Here is a 6,000-nt window from a genome sequence, read left to right as displayed (position 1 = left end):
ACAGTGTTGCTCTGTCACCAGGCTGGAGTGTAGTGGTGCAATCTTGGCTCACTGCAACCTCCGCCTCCTGGGTTCAAGCAATTCTTCCTCCTCAGTCTCCCAAGTAGCTGGGACCACAGGGGCGTGCCACCACGCCTGGCTAATTTTTTTGTATTTTTAGTAGAGACAGGGTTTCACCGTGTTGGCCAGGATGGTCTTGATCTCTTGACCTTGTGATCTGCCTGCCTCGGCCTCCCAAAGTGTTGGGATTACAGGCATGAGCCACCGCGCCCGGCCAAAAATGTGGTGACTTAATTCGCAACCAAATAAAGAATCACAGCAAAATTTAAACCATGAAACCAGCATATAGTCATCTTCTCAAGACAGAGTTGGATTCTCAACATGCTGCTGTATTTTACATCTGAGATAGCCTTTCCTAACACTGTCCTTATTTGGTAACTCAGGCTGCCAATCTACAGTCAGTGCCCCACCACTCTATATTACAGTTACCTATAGACGTTTAAGTTATTTTAAGTTGCTTGAGCACAGGAATTCTTATTTTTAAAAATCGAAACAAAAATACCTTTGATTTCCTGCAGTATCCACCATGGTGCTTTATAGAACTAGGCATTCAAAAGATATTCGTATGATGAAAGCTATTTTAAATGCACTATGGCACTGTTTTCATGCCAACCTGGACAGGGAAAATGACACTTGGTATCTGAAATGACATCTGGCAGTCTTAAGTAGAGAAGCACAACAGGTCATGAGGTTTGCTGAAATTTAATAACAAAACTTCATGTCTCACAACGATTCCTCCAAAATCCAAAAAGTACTAAATATATTTGACCTTAGGAACATCAGTGTTAGACTCACTGTAAAGTTTAAATAGCAAATAAAGGGGATTTATACTTAAAAGAAGGTCCACCCTATGGTGAGATATTTGGAGGAAGTTTGAAGGACTCACCCTATTCAGGAATTTTCATTACACCACCCAGGACAAATAGACATCTACACCTGTTCTGGGCCCAGAAACCTCTGGTATCCTTTCATTCCTGACAGCCAATTGTGCTGCAGTGCTTTTTGTAAAATGGTTCCCTTCCCAGCTGTTGCTGTCCTGTGACCACGACCTTTCAAACACCTGAGACTCTTAAACTGACATGACTCTTATAATGGAACACAGGATTCCAGACACAGGTTGGCAACCCGCCAACAGGAAAGTCAGGATGTCCCTGACTTTGAACACTACTTCCATTTATGCATTAGCTTTTGGAGCATGTGGCCAGTACTACTGTGAATCCAGGTAAAATGTTCAGTCACCTAAAACCTTTCGGAATTTTTTTTTAAATATGTAATTATCATACCATTACATGTACTTTGATTTACAGTTCTATGAATTTAAGGCAAGCATAGATTTAGGCAGCCACCACACTGGCATATAGAGCAAGCTTTTAAGGATTTTTTTTTTTTTTTTTTTTTTGAGACGTCTCGTTTTCTTGCCCAAACTGGAGTGCAGTGGCACAATCTCAGCTCACTGCAATCTCTGCCTCTCCGGTTCAAGCATTTCTCCTGCCCCAGCCTCTCCAGTAGCTGGGACTACAGGTATGCCCCACCATGCCAGGCTCATTTTTGTATTTTCAATAGACACGGGGTTTCACCATGTTGGCCATGCTGGTCTGAAACTCCTGACCTCAGGCGATCTGCCCGCCTCAGCCTCCCAAAGTGCTGCGATTACAGGCATGAGCCACCGCGCCCGGCCGTGAATTTTTAACATTACAAAATACCAGTAAGACTTAGCATTTATTCCTACTTGGCTTCATTCTGTGTCAACCACTGGGAATATCTGAATCTCAAGTAGGCAGGCCCTCTGGCATAATACTGTGATTCTCGTCCTCAGGCTGAAGACTTGATACCCAGGTAAACAAATGTGACAGATTATTGCTGCAAAGGCCCTGAAGCTGCATGGGCTAACCTCACCCAGTTTTAAAATAAGCAATTTCCCCCCTATACAATCTACTATTTTTACATGCTACTGGTAACAAATAAAAATATATTTAATCATTCTGGAATCCACAGTAATTAAATGTTGATTCGGCTAATACAAAAGTTAACTAGAGGAGTCTCGACATTACGTTATAGGGTACCTCATTTTCTTAGAATTGGGAATCACTGATGTACTAAAAAAGTAGTGGACTAAAAGTGACTCATTTCTATAGTTCTACAGGCAAAAACGAGGCCTCGGCTTTCTAGATCTCTTTGTTCTGTACTGCACACTTTGAACCCAGTAAGACTTGGAAGCTCCCTAAGGGCAAACCCTCTCTCTTCCTTGGCATCGTACCGGTCCTCCCTGATGTTGCTGGGAGCTTCCTAAGAGACACCGTCAACAATGGGGTAAGCCATTTCCTTTCCCTCTAGGATACCACAGGCTAGAGTTCTTTCAGCATCGTAAGTGCATGCAAAAATAGTTAGCTGTGATTTTTTTCCTTCTCTAATGCTTGCTTTTGTCTTCCTGGCAACCCCATGTATTCCGCAAGAACCATTCTACTCAAAAACACTCCGGTTTTAAAGCGGCAAAACTCAATGGTTCAGAAAAGCATGAGCTCTGAAGTCTGCCAGATCCAAGTCTCGTCTTGCTCATCGAGCCATGCTATCTTGGGCAAATCGCTTCATCTTTCTAGGATTCAGTGACTGCGAAATGTGGATGGCAGTAGTTAACTTCCTCGTATATCCTAACCACGAGGATTAAATGAGACTAAGTAAATCACTTAACACAGTGGCTAGAACTTCCTAAGTGCTCAAAGGGCCGCTATTATTTCTGCTCTACTTTTATACCACTCCTACAAGCACAAAATTTCTTCCATTCATGTGGAACCAGCTTGCACGTTTAAGATGAAAATTTCAGGACTGAAGTATTTTTATTTGGTTATTCCTACAGATAAACAAGGGAGACACGGGAAGTTGAAATAACTTACCAAACCCCCCAAGGCCAGCAGGTTACACAGTTTAGATGAAAATGTAGGTTGGCCACGACGGCCTTGCATTTTAGCTTACAGCAGCCAGCTCCCTCACTAAGGAAACTGGACGCCTCCTTTCCCTTAGTTCAGAGGCCGAGAAGGGTTAACATATTTATAAGCAAGGGCCCTAAGGCCTGGAAAAGCTATTGGCGCACAGCAGGCACTCCTTAAACCAACCAGCGCCAGCTGACCCACATCTAAGCGAATACCCCAGCACAACTTCCTTTCCTGTAAGAGGAAAGTAGGGAAAAAAGCCTAATATTGTTTGTACGGTAGTTTTACAAACTAGTTTTGTAAGAAAGTCTAATATTGTTTGTGCCGTAGTTTTTAGTTAAACGAAGACACTGAATCCACAGACAAGTTTCTCTTAGAAGGTAAACGTTTGCATTTGAAGGAGTGATGCCTGGAAGTGCTATTTCTAAACCCATAGAGAATCCTCCCACACCAAACCCTCCGACCTTAGACCCGCTCTTCGCAGCCAAGGTTCCAAGTCTCCTCTCTCCACTTCCAGGCCCCTTGTATCCGCTCAACGCCCAACCCCAACGTCCAGCGCCCAACGTCTGGCCTCCAACGACCGAAGCCCCCTCCCTTCCCCTCCATGCCGTCCCTCTCCTTTCCCCATACGCCTGGGAACCCTGACCTGGAAAGAGGCAAGAAGACTGCGTACCCAGCCCTGTCTCTGCAGCCTGGCGGTGGCGGTGACTGCCGGCGCCGGGAGCCCAGCCGCCAGGGATGCGTCCAGCACTCCCCTGGCCTCCAATCCCGAGTACGCCCTCCTACCTCCAGCGCGCGCCTGCGCACTCTGCGCCCACGTGCAACTCGAAGCGCCCACGTGCAACTCGAAGCGCCCACGTGCAACTCGAAATGCCCACGTGCAACTCGAAATGCCCACGTGCTCCCTCCGCCTTCCCCGGAAGCAACTTGTGCTCTAGTTGCAGGCTCAAAAAGCTCCTTTACAGAAACTTTATTTTGTTCTAGCTTCTTCTAGAAAGGTGTCCCTGGGAACGCCTTTGGCAGATTTTGGGCACAAAGACGCAGACTTCACTCAAAGGTCACTTGGGTCGCCATAGCCACTTAAAGGTCTTACCAGCTTTTCCAAATGAATCAACTGCCTCTGTCTGGTCTTGGAAACAAAACACACACGTGCTCATACTTTTTTTCTTCCTGACTGAGGCATGTGATTATACCTGTTGGTGTTTTGGTGTTACTTAAAGACAAGTTTGGTTTTCTTTTTTTAACTTTTTAACAATTTCGTAAGAGGGGAACCCCTGTGTACCTATCATCTAGTTTCCACATTATCAATTCATGGTTAATCTTGTCCATCTGTCACTTAGGCACTCTTTCGGCATTGTTTTGAAGCAAATCCAAGAACTGTAAATGTGAGACAAAGTAGCCAACGTCGGCCTCTGGCCCTCAGCATACTCCTCCCTCACTGTGAAAAGCCATGTTTGTTCATTGTGTTTGTCAGCATGATTTCAGACCCCCTGACTCAGTAACATCTTAGCCCTCAGGAAGAAAGCCTTGAGGACTGTGTAAGCAGGATAGAACTCAGGTTCCCACTACTTCTGAGAATCACTGCATTTTTAGAAAAGATACATTCAGTGATCTAGCCCTTGCCTTTTTCTGATAATGGACAAGATTAATAATACTGTAATGACCAGACTTACTCTTGTACCCAAACTTTGAAGTGATTTTGATTGTATATAGCTTCTGGGCACTTTTAAGGTAACACCTGGGCAGAACCTCTACCACCTCATATATAAAGTGTGCTGACACACTGCTTTGGAGTAGTTTAACAGACATTCTCTGGCTCTTCCTGGTTGCAATCCTTGGTAAGACTCTGAATAAAACTAGCTTCAATTCTTTAAAAGTCTGATTTTTTTTTTCTTTAGTTGATATACCTTTTTAATACATTTTAAATACACAGAGCAGTTTCAGGTTTACGGAATAGTGAAATGAAAGTGCTGACTGGGCACAGTGGCTCACGCCTATAATTCCAGCACTTTGGGAGGCTGAAGCTGGCAGATCACCTGAGGTCAGGAGTTCGAGACCAGCCTGGCCAACATGGTGAAACCCCGTGTCTACTAAAAATAAAAATTAGCTGGGTGTGGTGGCCAGCACCTGTAATCCCAGCTACTTATGAGACTGAGGGGGAAAATTGCTTGAACCTGGAAGGTGGAGGTTGCAGTGAGCTGAGATCCTGCCACTGCACTCCAGTCTAGGTAACAGCAAGACTCTGTTTCAAAAAAAAAAGGAAAAGAAAAAAAAGAAAGTGCTGTACAGAGTTCTGACAGAAGCTCATCATTTCCCCTATTATTAGTATGGTCTGTTAACATGATACATTTGTTACAATTAAAGAACCAACATTGATACATTATTAATTAAACTCCATGGTTTTGACTTCCTTAGTTTTTACCTATTGTCCCTTTTCTGATGCAAGATCTCATCCAGGATATCACATTACATTTAGTTTTCATGGAGCCTTAGGCTCTTCTTGGCCTGGGACTTCCTTTGACTTTTTGTTTTGATGACCTTGATAGTTTCCAGCAGTACTGTCAGGCATTTTGTAGGATGCCCTACTTTTGGAATTTGATGTTTTTCTCCTGGAAGGAAAGGAGCTATGGGTTATTGGAAGAAAGACCACAGAGCTAACAATGCCATTTTTATTGTATCATATAAAGTGTATATCCTTTGAATATAATTATTATAATTGATGTAGGCCTTAGTCATCTGGCTGTGGTCGTATTTGTTAGGTCTTTCTACTATACTCTCTTTTTTTCCCTTCCCTTTTCATATCATTTACACTTTGGAAGGAAGCTATTATTTGAAGCCCACATTTAAGGAGTAGGGAGTTATGCTGTCCCTCTTTGAAGGTGCAGTGTCTACAGAAATTATCTGGAATTCTTCTGCATGGGAGATTTGTCTCTTCTCCTCCATTTACTAATTTAATAATAGACTCTTGGATATTTATTTTATACCTTTATAATCCAATACTAATTTATTTCCT

General features: G+C 43.4%; 1 protein-coding gene across 2 annotated transcripts in view; it reads right to left on the bottom strand.

The window, feature by feature from the left end:
• The window catches only part of TDRD1 (tudor domain containing 1), a 51,718-nt gene extending 47,934 nt beyond the window's left edge, over positions 1–3,784 (bottom strand). The window contains exon 1 of one of the 2 annotated variants that reach the window (XM_017537641.2): positions 3,634–3,784. The gene's annotated coding sequence lies outside the window, so the exon portion shown is untranslated. The remainder of the gene's footprint in view (positions 1–3,633) is intronic. The other variant, XM_037741728.1, reaches the window with a different exon arrangement.
• Positions 3,785–6,000: the final 2,216 nt, after the last annotated feature.

The sequence above is a fragment of the Cebus imitator genome, unplaced genomic scaffold (assembly GCF_001604975.1).
Source record: "Cebus imitator isolate Cc_AM_T3 unplaced genomic scaffold, Cebus_imitator-1.0 Scaffold104, whole genome shotgun sequence".
In the NCBI taxonomy this organism is placed as follows: domain Eukaryota; kingdom Metazoa; phylum Chordata; class Mammalia; order Primates; family Cebidae; genus Cebus; species Cebus imitator.
The sequence above is the reverse complement of the archived record's forward strand: the minus strand, read 5'-3'. Positions and strand labels throughout refer to the sequence as shown.